The sequence below is a fragment of the Magnolia sinica genome, chromosome 2 (genome assembly GCF_029962835.1).
Source record: "Magnolia sinica isolate HGM2019 chromosome 2, MsV1, whole genome shotgun sequence".
NCBI lineage: Eukaryota > Viridiplantae > Streptophyta > Magnoliopsida > Magnoliales > Magnoliaceae > Magnolia > Magnolia sinica.
In genome coordinates, this window is record NC_080574.1 from 13804616 (window position 1) to 13828259 (window position 23644).

Below are 23644 nucleotides of genomic sequence, written 5' to 3' on the forward strand. Positions count from 1 at the left end.
AGATGGATAGCGTGGATACAAAACATACATCATGATGGGCCCCACATAACTTGGTGACGTAACTTCAATAGTAAGTCTCGCTACTCAACTTGTCAGTATCCAATCCGCATCTGCGGAAACAGACTGGCTACTCCCCTGCCACCAGCTAATGGCTGATGGTCGGTGTTATGTGGGCCCCAACATGATGTATGTGTTTCATCGATGCCGTCCATCTATGTTTCTAGATCATTTTATGGTATGAGACCAAAAATGAGGTATATCCCAATCTCAAGTGGATGACATTGCAGGAAAACAGTGTTAAATGAACGTCGACCATTAAAAACTTTTTGGGGGCGGCCATAAAAGTTTTGGATCAAGCTAATCTTTGTTTTTTCCATTCATCTAGATTTATATGACCTAATCAATAGATTGGATGTCAAATAAACAGTACATTGGGCCTTAGGAGAATTTTAATGGTGGATATCTAATCACTATTGTTTTCCTATGGTATAGTCCACCTGAGATTTATATTCCTCTAATTTTTGGTATCAAACTCTAAAACGATCTTTAAAAATGGATGAATGAAATGGATGAAACACATACATCATGGTGGGGCATAAAGAAGTTTCACATGTTAAAAGTTGATCTTGTAATGCGCAAACAATTTAAGGAGAAAAATTACCGTAGTAACTTGAAAAGGAGTAATTTTGGAAGTAAAAATTTTTATTTAATGAAAAATTCATTGAGGGCATTCCGCATTCACCATTAACCCGGACTCATATCACGGAAAGAATTCAGTGAAAAACCACTTAGTGCTTTCCTCCTTCCACGTTAACCACGCATTAACAAACACCACTAAACACGGAACATTTTCCCACTTTCGCGTTAAGTGCAAAAATTCAGCATTAACAAACATGCCCACTATTACAATTCAATATTTTCATCATCGTTTTACTTCCCCATTAATGATGACAAAACATATCTTTAGAAAGAAATTAAAAGTTCAGTGGTCAAGATTCACTGGGATAAATCGGACAATTTAGATCATCTTGCCCCAGACAACGGTACAAGAATTTGGGCCACAGGTTTACACGCATGTGTAAAAACTCACGGATGATCAGTTATCTGAACTGAATGAACTGTGGCAAACGCACCCTGGAGTCTAAAGAGAGAGAGAGAGAGTTAGGAAAGGCTAGGAAAACAATGAAGCGGGCCAACTTTACTTTCAAAGCCAACGAAAAATAAGAAATGTTGGTGCGTTGATTCGAAAGGAATTAGAATTTTAAAAATCCAAACAAACACCCTATCTTGAAATCCTCGTCCAACCATTCCCTCATTTACCTATTTAAGAACCTCAACGTCATGCCATTTTCATCATCAACAACAAGATGAAGATTGCACCCTTCACATGTTTGCTGCTCTTCAGCTGCTTCTTTGCTTGGGCCACCACTAATCACGCCAATCAGATCACCAATTTGAATAGGTTGATCAAATGACTCAGGTCATCCCAGCCACCACATGTCGAATCATGGCCCCCAATAGATGCGAGCACTGCTTATTCGCCCATTTACATCGGTCCACAGAATGGATTGATGGAGGGTGACAAGATTGAGGCCTTGCCTGGACAACCAAAAGGAGAAAATGGAGCGAATTTCGATCAGTACGCGGGATATGTAACGGTGGATCCTAAGAATGGAAGGGCTCTCTTCTATTATTTCACCGAGTCTCCCGAAGATCCTTCGACCAAACCTCTAGTCTTATGGCTCAATGGAGGTAATGGAAAACCATCACTGCCAATTCCATCATAATTATCTATATCAACATGCTTACGAATGTTTTGTATGTAATGCTATCATTGCCATCTCTGTGATATTCAACATCTTCACTATCGACTTGGCCATTGAAACTAATATCACAGTCATCGCCAATGTTGAAGTGGTTATTGTCATCCGACAACCCACTTTCGAACTATGTACAAATTAATATCTACTTTTGGAATATTTTCATGGAGTCCGGATCCTCTGCCTCCGGGAGGCAGAGAGTCTCTGCCTCCCGCAATCTCATTGGTCCACCTCACCGCTCCTGCCACGTAGGACTAGCCCATCAGTTTCCGTTTCATATTTAAAAAAAGAAAAAAGAAAAAAGAAAAAACGAAAATCTCTTTGCCGTCTTCCCTAACGGCAATGGCACCACTAATGGCACTTTCCATTTTCGGTTCAGGAGATTTTTCAGAGATTTCTTCTTCTCTCGTTTCTAATTTCAATTTCTTTCCTTTTACAGATGGATCTCATCAAAGCGGAAGAAAAAGAGGGGTTTTTCCTTTTGACGATCGGAGGCCCTCTTTCCCCAATCTCTCAGAATTCCTTTCGCCCATTTTCCACCGAGCAGCCGATAGTCGATTTCTACTATTTCGTCTATTCATCCATCGAAGATCCACCCCACCTCACAGGTATTTTAATTTTTTTTAATTTTTTACAGATTATTTATGATCTGCCTCCAATGGCTGTGGTATATCTTCTTCTTTTTTTTTTCTTTCTAATGCAGACTATTAAATGGGGAACATTGGATGGTGTTTTTGAAATGCCTATGTGCATGTAGACTAATAGGAGATTTTCGGGATTCTTCCTATGGCGAATGCGAATTTTTTATGTTTTAATTTGTTTCCACTCATGCATTGTTTAATGTGATATAAAGATAGGTAACGTGGTTGGTGATAGATTTCTTTGGTTTTTATTTTATATGGTTTTATATTGATGATGATAGATTGATTTCTATGGCACATGTACGTTCTAAGTATGTCTTGTTTGTTTACCCTCATTGTGGAAATCTTATTTTCAACTAGTGCATGTGAAAAGTTCTAAATGGTGGGTCATCAAAACCTGAATTCAGGATTCAGGCAATGCATGGATCTGAGGGAGAAGTATTACTTACACACATTGGAGAAGGTGACTAAAGAAAGTTATCATGTGGGCCCAAGGAGCTTCCTCAAATCATCAGAAAGTATCTAATGTGTTTGATGAAATCTGCCTTTTGGCCTACCTGCTATACATATCGTTTGCCCGTATTGGTCAAGAGGTGAATGATTTGGCTGATGATCAGCTAAAGGGGGCATGCATTGCCCTTCATTGTGTATTGGGAGTTCTCTTCCTTTGCATTACTGCTCCTTTTTACTTACTGGTATAAGCGACCATTAAAAAATCACACTGCTGCAAAAAAAAATAAAAAAATAGAGAGTTTTTCAGAGTAAAAAGAGAGGAATAATACTCATAGCCTGTTAAGCACCCTAGAATTGGGTGTTATTAGAGGCAATTGGAGGTAAATGCACCAAAATGGTGTTTTTACTGCCTTGGATTTAAAGGTAAATGAAAACACATATTTTGGAGTGTTTTGAGATCATTTTATTTTGTCGTGAATTCAAGCTAATTGGTGTGAAATGGCTATCTTGCCCCTCTTTTAAAAGTAAGAGAGTTGCACGAGTAACAAAGGTGTTATTAGGCTACTAATATACCATACACTTGGCATGCTAATGATACCCCGAAACAATTCATTCAGCAATTGCATCACTTAAATCACACCAATTGAATGATCGAAACTGTCCAGACATAGGTAATTTAAATGCACAGTTAAAAAACATTGACAAGTCACTCGTTTGTGATCCCTAGGTTTTCGGCCTACTAGAGGCTCGGAATTTCCTCATTTTAGGTGAAAATATATATTTCAATAGGCTTACTACGATCATTCTGTCAAACATCATATATATACACTAATTTGCGATATTAAAGCAGATTTAACTAATCAAATTAAGGTTCCTATGAATATACTAAAGAGTTCCAACACATTCATGACGGACATCTAAATACAATTTTTTTTTGGGATTAAAGCGCATTTCAATTACAAGCTGCCAAATTCAACCAAGGATTCTGATTCACATGGATTCCATTGTAATCATGAATTGGATCCCAATGCATTCCAATTAAAAAGGTGCCAAACGAGCCCCAACTTTTCTCAAACTCTCCTATTCTTTACACACACACACACCCTCTTCCTTGTTTTCTGTACGTCCTTCTGCAACAGCCAAAAGGCCTGAACAGTTTGTGTACAAATGAGAAAGAGAAATGTCATTTGCAGGTCTTCAATACTGAATTGATTGCACACATTATGAGGCGGATGCTGCTTCTTTCAGCTGTGGTGGTGGTCGGGAGCACCCGCTGGTGGTCTAATGTTTGATGAACCTGTTCAAATATTGGCCGCCCGTGCGCCGCAATTGTTGGGTCCACTGGATCTATAGCAACAACAACGTCTACCATCCAATCTAGCTTCTGGGAGGTATTGTTTCCAATATCGCATGCTAGTTGTTGGAGAAGGGATAGCAGGACTCCTTGACTCAGAGGAAGAGGAAGAACTGATAGAATCGCTTGCAAATCAATCTGAAGAATGAGTAGGATAGGCAGATAACATTAGAACATTGATTTTTCTCCCCGACAGGAATTTTGAGAGGCGCTAACAATATTTATATGATAAAACAAGACCTCATTATACACGAATTCTGTGAGGTGGCTCCATCTAACATGGGCTATGCTTAGTTACTCAAGACCATATTTAGCAAACACAAGACGTCAAAAGAATAGTAGGGGGAAATGTTCAGGTTTAAATAGGTCTCTATCATTAAAATTTTAGTCAAAGTTTGGTAGAAGAAAGAAAGTAAAAACCCAGAAATACGGAGAATGAAAAGTTTGGGTTTAACATGGTTCCAATTCAATAAAATGGAAAAAAAACAAAAAAAAAAATTAAAAAAAAAAAAAACAAAAAGCCAGCTATATATGCATATGGGTTTGTTATATTTAAAATTAGGTTAAGGGTGAATATTTCAATTAAAACGGTTAAAATTTCTTAATGTATAAGCAATTATTATAAAGGTAATCGAATAGTGGGTTAATATTATCTTTTGCCTCTGTTAAATCCTTCCTTTGGAAGTATTCCCCATATAAATTGATCCGTTTCTTCTGAAATCTTCACTATCTGCCCATCTTCTTTAAAATATGGAGTTTTAATTTGGTTTGTCCAAATATTTATTTATTAATGCCTATCTTGCTAAAAATACAGAGTTTTAAACATTTAGTCAATTTACGCTTAAAAAAATAAAATTAAATTAAAATAAGGATTTTAAACTTGAGTATTGCTAACAAGGATCATGATTTATTCCGAAGAAAATGAAGGAAAATCTTAAATATGGAAGCTCATCATGGTTGGAGTGAATTTTGATTGTTTGCACATGGAGTCCTTGGAGGTGAATGATGATAAATGCTCAATTTTTTGATGTTATCCGGGCCAATGAGAATGGGGGATTTCTTGGAGATGGGGGTAAATGCCCATTGAAAAGGAGTGATTCTAGAAATGAAACGTCTTCCCACAACCAATTGGAGCCTTTTGCCGCCATCTGTTATGTTTGAGAAGATTTACCATTTATAGGCTGAACATTTAGTTTACCCAAATGAAAAGGAAAAGGTAATGTCATGGCCAATACCTCAGCCACAGCACATGTTGATGATCTGCTCTGTAATGGCAACTCTTTCCCTATTTTGTACTAGTTGTCTTACCATGAAAAACCCTTCACTAATTCTCAGAAAGAAAAAGAAAAAGTTCTTTCGTTAGAGATTAATGACAGGTACAGAATCTTTTTTTATTCTTCTTTTTTTTAATTTTTTGGAAGGATGATGATAATTCATTAAGCTAAAGGAGAGGAAGGTAATTCCCAATACAGAGGGGACACTGAGCCCTGGATCTCACAAGATTGATAACCAGAGGATTAAGTTTTCCGGAAGAAGGGGTAAATGAAATGACAGGTACAGAATCTTACCCACCAAAAGACCACAAGATCAATGGTGCTAGTGGTAATGTGAGTTGGCATAGGAGTCTTTGAAGTTGAATCTACAGCACAGACAAGAAACATGGATGGCTCTTCATTTTCTGAATCTACAACACATACAAGTCCAGCCAGCAACTTATAGGATGGTACACAATACACAGTTTCGCATTTTTGGCATTCAGATGTGTAGAAGATCCTGAATTTTAGTGATTGAGTGTGATTGAATCTTATTTGGTTTCCATTCTCTTTTTTCTGATATGAAAACCTTAATACAGTTATTTGAGTTGAATTAGTAAGGACCATATATTGGCCAATAGGAATTATGCCTTGGTTCCAATGTAATTTAAGGAGGATCGTAAACAAGGCTATATATATATAGTTACTTACATGGAACTTTGGAAAATACAAAAGATTATCCATTTAAATAAAGTTCTTAGCAATTTAAAGCAATCAAAGGTGGATTGAGCTCTTTTAACTGGTACGCTTCCAACCCCTTTCAAGTGAATCCATTTTCCATCATAAGATATCATCACAATGTCTTAGTTTTGCTCGATCTTAAACCTCCAGATGCTAAATCCTTCCTTCAAATTTCTATCTTATAATTCTTATTGTTCTATCACAATCTTGGTTTTGCTAAATCTTGAACCTCCAGATGCTCGATCTGTCATTTGCTTCTGCATTTCCTTTAGAATGGTCATAAGCTGCAATGAGAGGATAACAATCCAAAGTAAGAAAAAAAAAAAGAGTGAATTTCGTACATATTTCTTTGTAGTATATGTGAAGATTGCATACTAACAGAAAGATTCTAGTGTAAATTTCCTCCTCCTTCATAACAGAAAACTTGCTGTTAACCATTTCAGAAACTAATTACTCATTCAGACTAAGAGAAATGGATAAAATCTACAAATCCCTGCATGTCTACATACAATTTTTTGATCTTCCATAAATAGATTTTATGAGATAATGTTGTTTTTTTTCTTCGTATGAACATGATCTAATAGTAGTAACTGTTAGCTCATAAATAGTCTTCAAGGAGAAGAAATTGGCAGGTGTGAGTAACATGCTTGCCCTTAATTCTCTAAACTAGTTAGCTCATTATCCATATTAAATGCAGACAACAAAATTGCATGGAAATGTTTTAAACATGGTAACATGATCTGGAAAGAATTGAGTTATGCCGATTTATCAAGGAAATGAAAAAGCAAGCATAAACAGACTAGAAAATCTTATTCCTACTGGATAAAAGCATGCTAGCCTGCTTCCTTAAGAACGGACTGTTGAATTGGATGTTCATAACAATGGTTAGAACCATATCCTTAAGAACGGACTGTTGAATTGGATGTTCAATACGATGGTATGTATATTACTTTGTTCAATGGAAGAACATTCAACTTAAAAAATTGTGATTGTGAAAGTACTTAATACTTCTTCATTATAAATGTAGGTTTCACGTTTGAAGATCCATTTATTAAAAAATTGTGAAATAGAATGTGATGGATTTACTGTCTCTATAGACCAAGAATGCCCCCAGCAACCAAATTCGTAAGTCATTTTCCATTTAAAATATGAATTTACTCTTATTTAATGATATTTATCTATCTTTGTATGGTATTAGCAGGGTTGATTGTGGTGTCTACTTAATGAAATTTATGAAATGTCTTTCCCGTGGAGATATATTTGATTTCAACTCGGTAAATTTTCTTTTTTTTTTTCCTTTTTCTTATACAAAATTTATGAAACATACTTACGATCCACTTTCATCATCAGGGGCCAATGAATTTTGAATGAAAAAAGTTGGTTGCACAACTGATGCTGGGCAAAATGATTACACCACAGTAATGTGACATGTAAAGGTATGAAACATACTTACAATCATGTTGCTCTTTTTAATGGAAGGTATGTGCTTTGATTTTATTTTTTATTATTATCATAGTTGTTGCGGGATGCAAATATGCTTTGCTTGTATTCATGATGGGTCTTGTTGTGGATGGAATTCAGGCCAAAATTCTCCTTTATCAGTGAAAGCATTGGGGCTGCCTGTCATATGATTGCTATCTTACAGGTACTGTAAGAGGGAGAATCTATGTTCATGGCTCCAAGCTGATATTGAAGGTTGTTAGTGAATCATTCACGAAGGCTAGATTGTAGTGCATAGAACATTTTTAAGATTAATTAGTTTTTACCATGGTAGGTCCTGCTAGGTGGATGTTTGAAAACTATTGCTTTCATTGATTGTGTGCATTAGGATTAGATCATCTTAATCATCAATTTTGTATCTTGAATTATGGTTGATGATCATTTTTAAGCAGGAAGAAAATCATGTGCAATATAAATCATTTCATAAGCAGGAAGAAAATCATGTGCAAAATAAATCATTTCATAAGCAGGTTTCTAAGTTCTTTCATTTCTTTCATTTTTTTTTTTTTTGACAGGCTTGTCGGTTGATAACAATTCGCAAGGAGTATAACAGCTATATGGAGCTCTTTCTGCTCAAATGTGGTTGGGGATGATCTTCTCAGGAGTTTTTTTTTTTTTTTTTTTTTAGGTCCAATGAATGCAATTGTTGCATGGTAGCCTGTTAACAGTTTAGATTGTTCAATTAGAGTATCCAAGTTATGGATTGGATCATCCTATCAATACAATAAAACCAAATCAGGCAACAGGTGCAATAGGGCCAAATCAAGGATTGATAAAGGCTTCTGTTTTTTTCTTTTTTCTTTTTTGTGTGGTGGCCTGTTAAATGTGTTTTGGATTTAATGGACAATTCAAATTGTTCAATTGGAGTCTACAAGTTTTGATTTGAATTGTATGAATTGAACTATCAAGTTTCATTCTTGCTTTAAAGTAGGAAGCCCTGTGGTATTAAAATCAACAAATTTGGTTTGTAGGGTCAGACCCACATTAATATTAATTAGTTATCTACCAGGCAGGCTTGAAATGTCAACTTTGGATACTTCAGGCCCATATTATAACTGCAGAACTGTGCACAGGATTCATACATCAGCGATAGCAGTGATTATCCTGGTTACGCAACTGATGCTAGGCAAAAATTTCAGTGCATCCGCATGTATTGTAGCAAACATATAAAGTTGTAAATAGAAGAGAATAGATACTCTGACCGTGTGTGATGGGTGATATGCATGCGCTTAGAAATTATTAAAAAATGCACACATGGCTTAAAATTAATTCAAATTAAACTGTCGGGACCCGGTTTAGATGCATCAGGAAACAAAAATTAAGCTTCCATCAATCCGCGGTTAGGATTTCTCAACAAATCTGATCTTTGAGATCGTGACTGAGAAACATGACTTTCACCATTAAAATGTTTAGACTTTGAACATAAGACCTGAGTAAATTTCCTGAGTGCCTGTGTATCAAGCTTCCAACTCTGCCAAAGTATAAAATATGAATGTCAAGGCCATTTCGTTATTTATAGAAATCTTCAGGGCATAAGAAGGGTACGGGGACTCGACGGCAGGGTGATGTAAGTGTTTTATCCACGCCGTCCATCGCTTATCTTAGATCATTTTAAAGTATGAACCAAAAAAATGAGACGGGTAAAGGGCTTAAGTGGACCACAAAGTGGGGATTTAACGTCCACCATTACAAACTTCTTGGGAGCTGGATAAGTTTCGGATCAAATATCACATATTTTTTTTCCACTTCATCCATGTCTACATGACCTTATGAATAGGTTGGATGGTAAAAAAAAAAAAATCACGATAGCCCTTAGAAAGGTTTCAACGGTGGGTGTCATTATCACTACAGCTTCCTTCGGTGTGGTCCACTGGATCTTCGGACCTGCTTCATTTTTACCCAATAGATTGTTGAAAAAAGTCACAGGTTGCCGGACAAAGTGACCTGGTTCTACTTAATGAATTGACGAGGTTATATTGACGGGGTTCACTAGACAAAGTGACGAGGTTGCAGTGCAAAGGACGAGGTTGCAGTGTAAAGTGACGGGGTTGCAGTGCAAAGTGACGGGGTTCAATAGACAAAGTGACGGGGTTGCAGTGCAAAGTGACGGGGTTCACTAGAAATAGTGACGATGTTGCAATCCAACCCAACCATTAGATTGTTAAAAAAAGTGACGGGTTGCCAAACAAAGTGACGAAATTGCAGTGCAAAGTGATGGGGTTCAATAGACAAAGTAACGGGGTTGTAGTGCAAAGTGACGGGATTCAATTATACAAAGTGACGGGGTTCACTAGAAACAGTGACGATGTTGCAATCCAACCCAACCATTAATTTGTTGAAAAAAGTGACAGGTTGCCGAACAAAGTAACGGGGTTCAATAGACAAAGTGACAAAGTTGCAGTGCAAAGTGACAAGGTTCAATAAACCAAATGACGAAGTTGCAGTGCAAAGTGACGGGGTTCACTAGAAACAGTGACGATGTTGCAATCCAACCCAACCATTAGATTGTTGAAAAAAGTGACGGATTGCCGAACAAAGTGATGGGGTTCAATAGACAAAGTGACAAAATTGCAGTTCAAAGTGACGGGGTTCAATAGACAAAGTGACGAAGTTGCAGTGCAAAGTGACGGGGTTCAATAGACAAAGTGACGGGGTTGTAGTGCAAAGTGACGGGGTTCACTTATACAAAGTGACGGGGTTCACTAGAAATAGTGACGATGTTGCAATCCAACTCAACCATTAGATTGTTGAAAAAAGTGACGGGTTGTCGGACAAAGTGACGGGGTTCAATAGATAAAGTGACGAAATTGCATTGCAAAGTGACGGGGTTCAATAGACAAAGTGACAAAGTTGCAGTGCAAAGTGACGGGGTTCAATAGACAAAGTGACGGGGTTGTAGTGCAAAGTGACATGGTTCACTTATACAAAGTGACGGGGTTCACTAGAAATAGTGACGATGTTACAATCCAACTCAACCATTAGATTGTTGAAAAAAGTGACGGGTTGCCAGACAAAGTGACGGGGTTCAATAGACAAAGTGACGAAGTTGCAGTATAAAGTGACGGGGTTCAATAGACAAAGTGATGGGGTTGTAGTGCAAAGTGACGGGGTTCACTAGAAATAGTGACGATGTTGCAATCCAACCCAACCATTAGATTGTTGAAAAAAGTGATGGATTGCCGAACAAAGTGATGGGGTTTAATAGACGAAGTGACAAAATTGCAGTGCAAAGTGACGGAGTTCAATAGACAAAGTAACGAAGTTGCAGTGCAAAGTGACGGAGTTCAATAGACAAAGTAACGAAGTTGCAGTGCAAAGTGACGGGGTTCACTTATACAAAGTGACGGGGTTCACTAGAAACAGTGACGATGTTGCAATCCAACCCAACCATTAATTTGTTGAAAAAAGTGACGGGTTGCCGAACAAAGTGATGGGGTTCAATAAACAAAGTGACGAAGTTTCAGTGCAAAGTGACGGGGTTCATAGACAAAGTGACGAAGTTGCAGTGGAAAATGACGGGGTTCAATAGACAAAGTGACGGGGTTGTAGTGCAAAGTGACGGGGTTCACTTATACAAAGTGACGGGGTTCACTAGAAATAGTGACGATGTTGCAATCCAACCCAACCATTAGATTGTTGAAAAAAGTGACGGGTTGCCGAACAAAGTGATGGGGTTCAATAGACAAAGTGACGAAATTGCAGTGCAAAGTGACGGGGTTCAATAGACAAAGTGACGAAGTTGACGGGGTTCAATAGACAAAGTGACGGGGTTGTAGTGCAAAATGACGGGGTTCACATATACAAAGTGACGGGGTTCACTAGAAATAGTGACGATGTTGCAATCCAACCCAACTATTAGATTGTTGAAAAAAGTGACGGGTTGCCGAACAAAGTGATGGGGTTCAATAGACAAAGTGACAAAATTGTAGTGCAAAGTAACGGGGTTCAATAGACAAAGTAACGGGGTTGTAGTGCAAAGTGACGGGGTTCACTAGAAATAGTGACGATGTTGCAATCCAACCCAACCATTAGATTGTTGAAAAAAGTGATGGATTGCCGAACAAAGTGATGGGGTTTAATAGACGAAGTGACAAAATTGCAGTGCAAAGTGACGGAGTTCAATAGACAAAGTAACGAAGTTGCAGTGCAAAGTGACGGAGTTCAATAGACAAAGTAACGAAGTTGCAGTGCAAAGTGACGGGGTTCACTTATACAAAGTGACGGGGTTCACTAGAAACAGTGACGATGTTGCAATCCAACCCAACCATTAATTTGTTGAAAAAAGTGACGGGTTGCCGAACAAAGTGATGGGGTTCAATAAACAAAGTGACGAAGTTTCAGTGCAAAGTGACGGGGTTCAATAGACAAAGTGACGAAGTTGCAGTGGAAAATGACGGGGTTCAATAGACAAAGTGACGGGGTTGTAGTGCAAAGTGACGGGGTTCACTTATACAAAGTGACGGGGTTCACTAGAAATAGTGACGATGTTGCAATCCAACCCAACCATTAGATTGTTGAAAAAAGTGACGGGTTGCTGAACAAAGTGATGGGGTTCAATAGACAAAGTGACGAAATTGCAGTGCAAAGTGACGGGGTTCAATAGACAAAGTGACGAAGTTGACGGGGTTCAATAGACAAAGTGACGGGGTTGTAGTGCAAAATGACGGGGTTCACATATACAAAGTGACGGGGTTCACTAGAAATAGTGACGATGTTGCAATCCAACCCAACTATTAGATTGTTGAAAAAAGTGACGGGTTGCCGAACAAAGTGATGGGGTTCAATAGACAAAGTGACAAAATTGTAGTGCAAAGTAACGGGGTTCAATAGACAAAGTAACGGGGTTGTAGTGCAAAGTGACGGGGTTCACTAGAAATAGTGACGATGTTGCAATCCAACCCAACCATTAGATTGTTGAAAAAAGTGATGGATTGCTGAACAAAGTGATGGGGTTTAATAGACGAAGTGACAAAATTGCAGTGCAAAGTGACGGAGTTCAATAGACAAAGTAACGAAGTTGCAGTGCAAAGTGACGGAGTTCAATAGACAAAGTAACGAAGTTGCAGTGCAAAGTGACGGGGTTCACTTATACAAAGTGACGGGGTTCACTAGAAAAAGTGACGATGTTGCAATCCAACCCAACCATTAGATTGTTGAAAAAAGTGACGGGTTGCCGAACAAAGTGATGGGGTTCAATAAACAAAGTGACGAAGTTTCAGTGCAAAGTGACGGGGTTCAATAGACAAAGTGACGAAGTTGCAGTGGAAAATGACGGGGTTCAATAGACAAAGTGACGAAGTTGCAGTGGAAAATGACGGGGTTCAATAGACAAAGTGACGGGGTTGTAGTGCAAAGTGACGGGGTTCACTTATACAAAGTGACGGGGTTCACTAGAAATAGTGACGATGTTGCAATCCAACCCAACCATTAGATTGTTGAAAAAGGTGACAGGTTGCCGAACAAAGTGATGGGGTTCAATAGACAAAGTGACGAAATTGCAGTGCAAAGTGACGGGGTTCAATAGACAAAGTGACGAAGTTGACGGGGTTCAATAGACAAAGTGACGGGGTTGTAGTGCAAAATGACGGGGTTCACATATACAAAGTGACGGGGTTCACTAGAAATAGTGACGATGTTGCAATCCAACCCAACCATTAGATTGTTGAAAAAAGTGACGGGTTGCCGAACAAAGTGATGGGGTTCAATAGACAAAGTGACAAAATTGTAGTGCAAAGTAACGGGGTTCAATAGACAAAGTAACGGGGTTGTAGTGCAAAGTGACGGGGTTCACTAGAAACAGTGACGATGTTGCAATCCAACCCAACCATTAGTTCAATAGACAAAGTAACGAAGTTGCAGTGCAAAGTGACGGAGTTCAATAGACAAAGTGACGAAGTTGCAGTGCAAAGTGACGGGGTTCAATAGACCAAATGACGAAGTTGCAGTGCAAAGTGACGGGGTTCAATAGATAAAGTGACGAAGTTGCAGTGCAAAGTGACGGGGTTCACTAGAAACAGTGACGATGTTGCAATCCAACCCAACCATTAGATTGTTGAAAAAAGTGATGGGTTGTCGGACAAAGTGACGGGGTTCAATAGACAAAGTACACTCCAACAAATTCCTCGGTTGGAAAGATGAGAGTATGATTCTTGTCTCGATAGGGTAGAAAGGGCTTATTGATAGTCTTTGGACAGACCACATATGCCTCAATAAAGCCAAACATGCTATCTAAGTCCTTATCATAAGATTGTTGAAAAAAGTGATGGGTTGCCGGACATGTATTTGCATGCTAGCTAGTTATTATTTGGATATGGGTGAAATAAACACAACAATGCTAGATAGTGACTGGATTACTGGATAAAGTGACGGGGTTTATTAGATAAAGTGAAGGGGTTGCCAATTAAATTGAAAAGAAAATCTAATCATTCAGGTGTTAACCGGAGTAATCTTGGAGATGAGGCTTCTTTAGTTGAAATTTGATAAAATAAATATGTGAAGAAAATTCAAAATATACAGTACCAGAAAGAGGAAAAAGCTACGGATAAAATCCGTAGCAATATATATTTAGCTACAGATTAGATCCGTAGCTGATTACTCCTTGAGGTTGCACTAAACCTGATTAATCCTTATGACATTAGAGGACTTAAGGTCATGATTACAGATTGATTTTGAGTTCAAGGATATCCAATTTCTATAGACATTTCACACACCCACAATCCCATTGTAAGGGAATCTTGCACATGATCTGTAGTTGGACAACATTTCGTAAAATATTCAGATACTACACATTGATACCAAATGAGTATATAGTGCAATGGAAACCAACTGTGGACATGCCAACATCTATCAAATAACAACAGGATCCTTTTCATTGGGGCCCCATACAAATAATTAATAGTACCCCATACAAAGCCTTTCTTCACTAAGCCTCTGTGTTTCTTCACACTTTCTTTCACTTTCATCTAACTTCTTTTCCAGTGAGCTCAGCATGGCCTACGATAAATTAATGGTGAGTAACATAAATATCGCAAGTAGCTAGAAATGCAAATGCATGTTCACCCATGGAATTTAGGCAAACTAATTTGAAATGTTATGTTAATCATCACAAAACTCCTTGAGATGGCAATCCCGCCTTCAGTATGTCATTTTCAAAGGTCATGAGTTTATCCAACAGCACACTTTCAATGACTGAGACCTCATGTATGACAGGAATTAGGTTTGTTGCTTCCTTCATAGCCTCTTGTTCCTTCACTATCATCTTTTCAGTTTCTTTGAATTGAAGCTGCATCTCGTCCAATTGCATTTCTAGCATGGCGAGCTTCCCATCCCAATCATTGGGTGTCGTGTGAACTGCCTGTGTTTTGGAATGGTCTGATTTTCTGGATATGGGTGAACTTATGAATGGAATGTATGGCAAACACACCACAAACTGCAATGAAAAACAGAACTGAATCAATCAAAACAATTTCTTCAAAATACCTGCTTCAATCATACAAATGAATGAATGGTACACAACTCATCTTGATGCCCATTCTCCCTCCTCCTTTACCCGGGCTTGGAACCGGCAATGCAAGGAATTGCATTGGCAGAGTTAAAAAGGGGTTTAGGCTCCATTTGGCTTGTGACGACCAAATGAATCTAATATGTTTGAAAAGGGACTTAGGCTCCATTTGGTCCTAAACTTTCAAGCAGTGGGCCCACAGAGATGGTTGGGAAAAGAATTATGGCAATGGTCCACATTCAATGGGGCCAAAGATCTAAGAGCAGGATCTTCAAATCTGGAAAACCTTTTGGATCCCTCATCCATGCTTTGGCCCATCAGATCAATGGTCTGGAATCTGATCACCAAACCATGGGCCCCACATTCACAATTGTGAGCCAGAGCAAACAGTACAATCGCTGAGGCCCAGGACCATATAGTTCCAGGACAAATAACGGTCAGCAGAGTGCTTACAGTCAACAAGATGTGCTAGGTGCCATATATTTCTGATCCGAGTCCCATTAAACTTCAGAACCTGTAGATTGTAAGTAATGATATATCATATACTGCCCTGGATGGAGACATCAAAATTCAGTAGGGAGCAAGAGAGATCACTTGCCTGCTGATTGCCCATATCCTCATACCCGATGTTTACTTCATTTGCTAAGACCTATATGAAAGCAAGGAGTACAAGCTTAGGCATTCAAAAGAAAACAGGAGAAAAATAAAAATAAAAAAATGCTTAATTTGATAGTTCCAGAACTACTTCTAATAAGCAAATCCCATTGCACCGAAGCATAACATAAATAAAGAGATGTCACCTTTGTTTAGAGGAAAACAAAGCTCAAGACATGTGGCAGTTATGTTCCATACGATTCTCCATGGAAGTGTCTGGGAAGATTATTAAGCTCATGCCTTCGAAGCTGGAAGTAGGCCATGACCGGGAACAGTCAGTTTTCAGAATCTACTAAGACATTCTGCTGTTTTGCACCATGGGAGACATCTGGGAAGTGCACCTGATGCTCCAGCCACAAAGATGACCTGGTTGGGAAAAATCAGGCTGTCAATTCATTAGATGGGCTACTAAGACATTCTGCTGTTTTGCACCATGGGAGACATCAGGGAAGTGCACCTGATGCTCCAGCCACAAAGATGACCTGGTTGGGAAAAATCAGGCTGTCAATTCATTAGATGCTCCAGCCACAAAGATGGATAAGGGATAAATTTTTAAACCAAATGGTCCTAAAAAAAGGGATTAAAACAATCAAATATAAATAAAAAAAAATCTGTAAAAAAAAAAAATTAAAAATTAAAATACCTGTGAAGTGGGGTGGATCTTCGATGGATGAATAGACGAAATAGTAGAAATCGACTATTTCGTTGGGCGCAACTCCGATCGAAGAGATTGTGAGAGATTGGGGAAAGAGGGCCTCCGATCGTCAAAAGGAAAAACCCCTCTTTTTCTTCCACTTTGATGAGATCCATCTGTAAAAGGAAAGAATTTGAAATTAGAAATGAGAGAAGAAGAAATCTCTGAAAAATCTTCGGAACCGGAAATGGAAAGTGCCGTTAGTGGTGCCATTGCCGCTAGGGAAGACGGCAGAGAGATTTTCGTTTTTTCTTTTTTTTTTAAAATAAAATAAAATATGAAACGGAAACAGATGGGCTAGTCCTACGTGGCAGGAGCGGTGAGGTGGACCAATGAGATTGCGGGAGGCAGAGACTCTCTGCCTCCCGGAGGCAGAGGATCCGGACTCATTTTCATGTCATTGCCTCTAATTTTACGTAGTCATTTGGCTCTCTTTTCGATATGTATAAGGCAGCATATTTTTATTTTTAAATGGCAAGAATGACCCTATTTAACGACATCACTGCATTCTAACTTTGCCCACTCTGAGTACCAACGGATGATGCTTTGTGAACCCCACCATGATGTATATTTTATCTACACCGTCCATCCATTTTGCCAACTGGTTTGAGGGCATGAGCACAAAAATATCGTACATACGAAGATCAAGTGGACCACACTATTGGAAAATGGGGATTGAATGCCTACCGTTGAAAAGTTTCATGGGGCCATAAATGTTTTGAATCAAGCTGATATTTGCGTTTTCCCTTCATCCAGGTCCAAGTGACCTAATCAACAGGTAGGATGGCAAATAAATGGCCTTAGAAAGTTTGTGATAGTGGGCGTTCAGTTAACACTCTTTCTTGTGGTCTGTCCCACTGAGATCTGGATCTGAAAAAGTAAAAATTAGCTTGATTCAAAAATTTTGTGGTCACACTTATATTTCAAAGGTAGAAATTCAATCTCCTGTTTTGTGGTCCACATGAGTTTTGGATTTGCATCATTTTTTGAACCATTTTGTAAAATTAGCTGGAAAAACGGATGGAAGGGGTGGATTTCTCAAAAACAATATGGTGGACCCGACCTAGCTTCCCACCATAATATTTACCCGAAAGCCACCGTGATATTTATGGGAAATCCACCACGTCCATCAGTTTAGCAAGATCATTTTAGGCAATGGGCCAAAAACTGATCTCAATCCAAAATTAAAGGAGTCTGTATGTTTGAAAAAAAAAAGTGTGTAGGTAAATTTCTACTGTTGAAACCTCCCTAGGTCAACTCGATGTTTATATACCATCCATACCATTCATAAGATCATTCCTACTAGGATGAACTAAAAAACTAAAAATTAGCATGATTCAAAAATTTTGTGGTCCCAAGCACGTTTTAACAGTAGAAGTTCAATCTCCTATTTTGTGGCCCACTTGAGTTTTGGATTTGCATCATCTTTTAGTCCAAGTTTTAAAATTATCTGGAAAAAACGGATGGAAAGAGTGGATTTATCATAAACTATACAGTGGACCTCACCTAGCATCCCACAGCATAAAGTTCCTACCAAAGGTTTTCGCCGTGATATTTATGGAAAATCCACTACGTGCATCAGTTTTACGAGATCATTTTAGACAATGTGCTAAAAAATGATCTCAATCCAAAACTAAAGTAGTCCGTGTGTTAGAAAAAAAAAAAAAAGTGTGCAGGTAAATTCCTACCGTTGAAACCTCTCTAGGTCTACCCTAATGTTTATATACTATCCATACCGGTCACAAGATCATTCATACTAGGATGAACTGAAAAAAATAAAAATTAGCCTGATTTAAAAATTGTGTAGTCCCATGTATGTTTCAATGGTAGAAACAAAAACATAAACCTGATCCAAAGCTTCTGCGGCATCACATGAATTTTCAACAGTACGCCTACAAAACATAAACCTGATCCCACCCCTGTTGTGGCCTAAGCGAGCATTAAGTATGCCACATTTTTTGTGTAATTTGACAAAATGAAGAGACGGCGTGAATTTTCTACAAACACCATGGTGGGCCAGACCTAGGTCCAGGATCAGGACACACTGACAACTCTCCCACAATCTCATGCCTGACCTGACGCTTGAATGGCCCCAATAGTGCGGACCCCATTGTAGGTGGGGCCTACTGTGATGTTTGTAAAAATCCACCCAGTTAATCTGTCTTGAAAGCTCTTGTTAGGGCATGAGACAAAAATTCAGACTCATCAGAAAGTGTCCCACACGGCTGGAAAGAGTGGAAAGGAGCTGCCTACCGTTAAACCCTTCTAACTTAAATCACTATGCTTATAGGCAATCCAAACCATTTATAAAGCAGCCCAACTTTTTTAAGGTGATTTCCAGTGGGACGAACTAAAAGAACAAAAAAAATTAGCTAGATTCAAAGCTTTTATGGGCCATGAATGTTTCAACAGTGGGTGGGCCTATAATCTCAACTGTTTTTTGTCACGTGATCCACGTGAGTATTGGATATGCCTAATTTTTGGGGTGATGGTCTAGAATAATTTGTCAAAACGGATGGATGGTGTGGATTTTCATAAACACTATGGTGGCCCCACCAAGCTTGGGACCCCAATAAGCCCTAACAACACCTCTTGGCAATCACAGGCCTGATGCGACATTTGAATGACGCCACGGAGATGTTTGTAAGAAATCCACCCCGTCCACCCATTTTACCAGCTCATGTTTGGGGATGATCCTGAAAATGAGGCTGATCTAGATCTCTGGTTTACCACACCACAGGGAACAATGCTTATCAAATGGCCACCATTCAACATTTCTTCGGGCCATCGTGATGTTTATTTGCCACCAAACCTATTGATTATGTCACATAAACCAAGACGAAAAGAAAACACAAATATCAGCTTGATCCAAAACTTCAATGGCCCTGACGAAGTGTTCAACAGTAGGCACTCGGTTCTCACTGCTTCTGTGGTGTGGTCAACTTGAGCTTCAATTGTAATTTATTTTGTTTCTCACGTCTTAAAATGAGCAGGAAAAATGGATGGATGGTCAAGATCTCATCAACGGTGTCAATAGACCCCACTGAAATTAAATCCACAATATGCCCCTTTACACTTAAAAAAGTCAACTAGGCAATTTATTTATTTTTTACTGCATTTTTTAAAAGAAAGACACTGATATGAAAAAAAAAAAAAAAAAAGAAGCCTAAAAGCATGCACATATTTATTAATGACGCAAAAGTTTCGCGGGCGGATGGCAATGACTCACGTTGAATTGGGCGAGGTAAAGGCATTACTTGTCGAGGCCCAATGCATGGCTTAGATCAGGTCCCTGCTCCACCGAGTAGCTAACCATCCAGGCCCATGCCCAACCTAGCCTGCTAACCATGAACTGAGGCCGCCGGGTCAAATAAGTGAGTTGGGCCAGGTATCTATCGGTTTCTTCAGCAACCTCATGTCATTAGCCAACAGGTGGGCTTCTAGGTTGAGCCTTAATGGCACCACTCGCACTCTAACCATGGAGTTTTTCGCCATCAATGTCAGCAAGGCCATGAACATCATCATCGATGGATACATGGCAGCATCTGATTATCATTGTCATATTTATATATAAGTTATCTCTTATGATCCTTGGGTGACCATGATGAAGTTGGGATATGCAGGTCCTGGATGCTCCTCCCTAATTGGAGCCATGATGGAACAAGGCCCCTTCAGAGTTAACTCCGATGGGAAGACTCTCTTTAAAAATGACTATGCATGGAATAATGGTGAGTGAATCTATACTTCATAAAACTTTAAAAACTAACCAATAATTAATTAATTACACTGAATCATTGACGAAGATCTTTTAATTGACACCTCAATAATTGATGGCAGTGGCAAACGTGATCTTCTTGGAATCGCCGGCTGGCGTAGGTTTCTCATATTCAAATACAACCTCAGATTACGATATAGTCGGAGACAAGAGAACAGCCGACGATGCCTATACATTTCTTGTAAACTGGTTAGAGAGATTTCCTCAATACAAAACACGCGATTTCTTCATCACTGGAGAAAGCTACGCGGGCCATTACGTGCCACAGTTGGCCCACACCATCCTCGTCAACAACAAAAACACCAACCAGACTATCATCAACCTCAAAGGCATCGCTGTAAGTCTTCTATTTCTATGGATAGATGTGGTCCTCTAGCTTTTTGTAGGGACCCGCACGAATGGCTGTAAATTTGCTGTTTAATGAAAAACACCTTTTTCCAAAAAAAAAAAGTCTTCTATTTCTGCTTGCTCCCATTCATGGGATAGGCTCCACCATGTATCTCCTGTGGCCCAGAGTCAGGTGGGTCGCTTGTGTAGCTCAAATGTGGACAATTAGTCGGTGAGGAAGTGATCACTGATGGCATTTCTTCTATAGAATACATTATTATCGTTTTCAATACTAATAGGTCGTTTGGTTGCACCAAATATCATGTTATGATACTTAAATATCGTAATATTTCATAATTAATCAGTCTAATATGGTGCAAAGTATGAAGAAATGTCATTATATTTTGTGCAGCCAAACGCACCCGGAATCTCAGATGTTTTTCTCACAACAAGCAAAAGTAAAAGATCAAGAAAAAAAAAAATCTTAATAACTGTATTGATGGACGATGGATGTCTTGTAGGTTGGCAATGCATGGATCGACCACGACACCAATGAAATGGGGACCTATGAATATTATTGGACTCATGCCTTGAACTCAGATGAAGCCATTGCACAGATCCATGCGAATTGTGACTTCAATAACTACACCATAGAATGCGAGAAGGCCCTGCAAGAAGCCGACGTTCAAAAAGGAATTATTGATCCATACAACATATACGCTCCGCTCTGCAAAGATATCGATTACAACCAAACTACTGGCTCAACTGGTTCGTTTGGCTCAACTGGTTCGGTAAGATCCCTGCTCGGAATACTTTTGGGTCATTTTTAACGTTCACATGGGGCATTGCGGTCTGATCATGCATGCTGGATCTTATCAAACCAGATTACGAACTTTGATCCCTGCTCGGGAGACTATGTCCACTCTTATATGAATGCGGCCGAGGTGCAAAAGGCTATTCATGCAAACGTTACTGGGTTGAACTATGTATGGAGTAGCTGCAGGTACTAACTATCACCTTTTTGCTTGCTTTGAGTGAAATGTCTCGATCCGGTTAGTCAAGTTGGGCTGGTACATTCATTAGGTAGGCCATACATACAGCCAAATAATGTACAGTTAAAGAAAATTCTCCAACTGCCGAAATTCAGTTTACTTGTGGTCCAGTCGAAGGTTGTCCTTGCCGGATTTTTTATCTAAAGCATCTAGAAGGCTAGAGCACACATGTTGCATGGTTTGGGTGGAGCACATGTGTGTTAGTGGGTGAGTAAAGAATGGCAGGTAGAATTAGCCACCTTGGGAGAAATTAAGGTACTTTGATTCGTTTTGCATGTGTTCCTGACTGAGGATCGAATGATCGAATAATTTGAACCGTCCATACTCTCATAAATAAGCTATTTTCCTTAATAATATTGCTTTAGTGTTGAATGTGAGCCGTGGAAAGTCGTATTTTAATGTTCTGAATCCGTTTGCACTTAGTGATGGTCATTATAATCCGTTCATCGTAGGCCATCCTTAAAGCTTGCCAACCTAGACTCACCAAATCCGCGCCCAAAGACCTGTTAATCTCCCTTTTTGGGATTCATGAAAAAAATTAAAAATTAAAAGGCTTGACAAGCTGTGGCAAGTTGTTTAAACACTAGCTGCTCCTATTCTAAAAAACTAAACTTTCTTTACAATCAATGGCTCCTAGGAAGAAGATGAAGACATGATTTATTTATTTATTATTATTATTTTCCGGTTTCTATGCATGCATTATTATCTTTAACGAACTTTTGGGCACATAAATTCAAATGTTTTTTTTTTCTTAATTTTCTCTTTTCTTTTCGAAGAAAGATATACAATGAAAGAAGAAACAAGAGTTTGGAGAGAGTTTGTCTATGTTCTTTTGTTGGTTCTCAGTTTCAGTCCATGTTTTTTTGTCCCCAGGGATGGGTGTAAATTTTGGCAGATATATATAAAGATCAATCCTTTAAAAAAAAAAAAAAAAAAAAAAAAAACAAGAATTTGGAGAGAGGGAAAAAAGGAGGATGAGGATTTAACATTTCTCCCATATAACTGACTACTTCGTCTTTTTCATTTCGTTCTAACCATCTGTTTATATGTTGAAGTGGCTTGGACTGGAATGATAGCCCAAGGACCATTTTACCCACCATGCAGCAACTCATTGCCAGTGGCATAAGCGTCTGGATGTACAGGCAAGTTTCTCACCCAACACATATACGCTCTCGCCTCTGACATTTCATTTCATGATTGTAGCTTAAAAGACCTCTCTTTTCTTTTTCCCTTTTTTCTTTTTTTTTTTTTTTTTTTTCTTATTTTCTACTTTTGATTTTGCAGTGGGGACATGGACTCTGTGTGTCCTGTTACAGCGACCAGATTATTCATAAACAAGCTTGGAGTAAATGTGGACACTCCTTGGCGCCCTTGGTACTCCAACATTAATGAGGTAATTCGTTGGGCCTGGGCATACACATATTTGGGATCCTGTGGATCCTGTGAACACTCCCATTACCTAACACTTGGCAGGCCGGGCGGTAAATTCCAATCGTCTATACTGTGGATCTTGTCCATTAATTGCACATGATTTAAAATCACACGGAGTGAACAATCCCATCCATGCAGAAATACGCCTCCGTCAGATGGATGGTCACATGCTGGTTAGAATCATATGTTCAGCATGATTTTCGACCAAGGCCCATTTATGGAGATGATCCACTTTATGGATGATCCAGTTCCACCTCCCACAGGCCCAGTTTCACTCTTTTTTTTTTTTTCAAAAAGATTCTCAAATTTCATTGATATAGAGAACTGAGCGGGGGCTCAGGCCATAGAAGGGCCTAAGACCCCCTCCTGTACAGGAATTCACATTCAGGAGGCCCATCCCAAAGGCCCTCCTATCATATAATGAAAAAATAACAGGAAAAAGTTAGGA

At 38.9% G+C, this 23644-nt stretch overlaps 1 long non-coding RNA gene and 1 pseudogene across 1 annotated transcript; both read left to right on the forward strand.

Moving 5' to 3' along the window:
- The window catches only part of LOC131223940 (uncharacterized), a 49726-nt pseudogene that overhangs the window by 25452 nt on the left and 630 nt on the right, over positions 1 to 23644 (forward strand).
- On the forward strand, positions 1984 to 8623 carry LOC131235752 (uncharacterized). Its single transcript, XR_009166278.1, has 3 exons — positions 1984 to 2068; positions 2260 to 2428; positions 8278 to 8623. It is a non-coding gene; the product is annotated as an uncharacterized LOC131235752 (long non-coding RNA).